The sequence below is a fragment of the Hemitrygon akajei genome, chromosome 20 (genome assembly GCF_048418815.1).
Source record: "Hemitrygon akajei chromosome 20, sHemAka1.3, whole genome shotgun sequence".
Taxonomy (NCBI): Eukaryota; Metazoa; Chordata; class Chondrichthyes; order Myliobatiformes; family Dasyatidae; genus Hemitrygon; species Hemitrygon akajei.
In genome coordinates this window covers 59,972,746-59,976,215 of record NC_133143.1, presented here as the reverse complement: position 1 = coordinate 59,976,215, position 3,470 = coordinate 59,972,746, and the positions used below count along the sequence as shown (strand labels likewise).

The window sequence follows — 3,470 nt, the reverse complement described above, 5'->3', positions numbered from 1 at the left end:
AGAATTTCCTTATATTGTTTCCATCTATTTTTCTAAGCTCCATGTACCTATCTCTTAAAAGTACCTAGCCAAATTTCTCTTAAACATTGAAATCAAGCTCACATGCACCACTTGTGCTGGCAGCTCATTCCACACTCTCACGACCCTCTGAGTGAAGATGTTTCCCCTCATGTTTCCCTTAAATATTTTACCATTCACCCTTAGTCCATGACCTCGAGAAGTAATCCCACCCAACTTCAGTGGAAAAAGCCTGCCTGCATTTACCCTATTCATACCCCTCATCAAATCTATCACATCTCCTTCTCAATCTTCAATGTTCTAAGGAATAAAGTCATAACCTATTCGATCTTTCCTCATAATTCAGGTCCTCCAGACTTGGCAACATCTGTGTAAATTTTCTCTGTAATCTTTCAACCTTTTTTATATCTTTTCTGTAGGTAGGTGACTTCATATTCACCCCAAGCATCAATAAGAGTATTGTTCTTGCTGTTGCCATCAGAAAGAAAGTACAGGAGCCTTAGGTCCCCCACCACCAGGTTCAGGAACAGTTATTACACTTCAACCATCAGGCTCCTGAGCCAGTGTGGAGAACTTCACTGAACTAATTCCACAACCTATAGACTCACTTTCAAGGATTCTATAACTCATGTTCTCAGAGAAATTATTTAGTTACTTACAATTATTTTTGTTTGATTTTTCTGTATTTGCACATTGGTTGTTCATCAATTATTTTATAGTTATTCATTCATTCTACTGGATTTCTTTGTTCTAATGTGAATCCCTGGAAGAAAATGAATCTCAGAGTAGTATGTGGTGACACATATGCACTTTGATAATAAAGTTATTTTGAACTTTGAACATTGATTCTCATAAGTATGCACATCAAATGTGGCAGTGGTCTTTAGATAACAGTATGGAAATTCATTAGTGAAGTAACAGCAAAATCTAGAAATAAATCTTTGGTGAAAATGTTCATCATCAGTAACTGCAAATAAAATGTTGCATGACTTAAGAGTCATAGAATTCTACAGCCAAAAACAAGCCCTCTGGCCTATCAAACCTGTGCCAACCTGGTTTTCTGCCCAGTCCCATCCACCCACACCTGGACCATGGCCCTCCATACCCTTCTCATCTATGTCCCTAAGCAAACTTCTCTTAAATTCCCCTTAAGGTTTCAAATTTTATCCTAAATCTATGATTAGCTTCTAGTCTCACCTAACCTTGGGGGGAAAAAGCCTGTGTGTATTTACCCTATCTTTACCCTCATAATCTTGCATACCTCTATAAGCTTCACTAGTTTTATAAGCTGCAACTTGTACGTCATGTTTTCACCCAGAAGGTAGAACACTGCACATGAACAGACCCTTCAGCCCGCGATGTCTGAACCACTGCCAGATTCAACTAAATGTCTACCGCCCGCACATGATCCATTTTCCTCTATTTCATGCATTTTCATGTGTCAATCTAAACTGCCATTATTGTATCTGCTTCTACTAGTGCCACTGGCAGCCTTTCCTGGCTCCTTCCACTTTCTGCATAAAAAGACTTGACCCACACATCTCCCTTAAGCTTCCTACCCTGGGAAAAAATTCTGACTGGGGACCTTATTTATGCCTTTAAACTTCTATCAAGTCTCCTCTCAGCCTCCAGTACTCCAGAGAGAAGAATTCAAGATTGTGCAATCTCTCCTTATAGGTCATGCCCTCTAAAGTATGAGCAGTGTATTATTTACAGGTTTCCACTTCCCTACTAATCCGGTTTTACACTGGTGTCTTATTTCATTTGTTAAAGGCTGCCCTTCCCACTTACATTGGTCCTTAGTGTCCCCTCCTCTCCCTCTCTTATGCTCAGAGTCATATGTGCGGCGGAGAGTATATTGACCAGCTGCATCACAGGCTGGTATGGAAACACTAATGCACTTGAATGTAAAATCATGCAAAAAGTAGTGGATACAGCCCAGTCCATCATGGGTAAAGCCGAGGAGGTGAGGAAATGCTGTTGGACAACCCCCCAAGCGGCCAGATCCCAGATGGAGAGGAAACCCCAGCAGCCAAGCACAGCTCGCAAGGATCAGACAGTCCTACGCCCAGTGAGGGGGGCACTCACAAGAGGAAGAGAGTAAAGGAAGAGAGAGAGGGCCCAACCAACAAGAGGCATTTGAATTCCTTCTATAAATTCAGCCGTGACCTCCCCAAACAGGTAGGTAGGAGTCCACTAGGAGTATGGACTTTGCAAGCAAATGGGAAGGGATTGGGCATATTGGGATTGTGGTCAGTGGCAGTGAATGTGAGAGGGTCAGGTCCATTGGAGCTATGGACTGTTGGAGTGAATGGGTAGGGGTTGAGATCATTCAGATTGTGAACGGTGGTGGTAAATGAAGAGATGGGTATAGTGGGAGTGATTGGGAAGAAGTGGTGTCCATTGGGATTTTAGATAGTGGAAGTCATTAGTAAAGAGTTTTGTTCCTTGGAATTTCAGACAGTGGAAGTAAATGGGAAGGAGTTGGTTCCATTGGGAATAAGAACAGTGAAAATGAATGGAAAGAATTTTGGACCATTTGGATTATGGACAGTGGGAGTGAATGTCAAGGGGTTGTTTCCATTGCGACTAACCATTACTTGTTTATCCTGCTCCCCATACCTTGTCCCAGCAGGATTCCAGTGATGAAGAACTGTCACCCAGAGAAGGGGGTGAGGCCCTCTCCCGTCCCTGGAACACTGAGAGCCCCGAAGGGAAAGTTGTGTATGGAGAATACTCCAGCCCTTCTGTCTACCCTGAATTTGACTGAAGCCCTCAATCCTGGACTAGGAGGCATCAGAAGAAGAGGGCTGGGGACTGGCACTTGGAGGCAGGCCAGTTCAAAGGACCTGAACCACCCGCACCTTCCAATATTTTAGGGCCCACCCCCTCAGATCCCTGGCCACATGTTTTGTGACACTGTCAGCAGTGTTCTATGTTAACGAGGTCGTCATTCCAGTAGTATTCGTCTGAGAAAATACCATGCCAAGGGAGGAGGCGGCAGGATGGGCAGCAAAATTGGGATTAGGAGTGCAAAGAATTAGGAGAACAGGCTAGATCTAGGACTGAATCTAAATCTATCTCTCATGTTCTTTCTGTATCTGTCTCACTTTCCCTCCCTCCTCAGCCACTTTTTACCACTCTTTACTCTTGTCAGATGGACAATGTCTTTCACACCTGTCTTTCCTGCTTCCCTTCTCCACTTATGTCTCTCCCATCTTTCTTTCTCTCCATAGACAGAGTATACAACTCCCTTTATACCAGGAGTTCCCGAGCTGGGGTCCCCAGACCCTTTGCTTAATGATCTTGGTCCATGAGATAAGAAGGGTTGGGTAGAACCTCTGCTCTGTACTGCCCTGTAAGAATCTCTCCAGGTACATGTTAGATGTTCCCTTTACTTCCAACACCTTGAGGGATATCTGTTCTGTTTTTAAACATCAAACAAGAGAAAA

General features: G+C 43.4%; 1 long non-coding RNA gene across 1 annotated transcript; it reads left to right on the top strand.

The window, feature by feature from the left end:
- Positions 1-1,899: 1,899 nt before the first annotated feature.
- Positions 1,900-3,470, top strand: LOC140713991 (uncharacterized). Its single transcript, XR_012095801.1, has 2 exons — positions 1,900-2,199; positions 2,654-3,470. It is a non-coding gene; the product is annotated as an uncharacterized lncRNA (long non-coding RNA).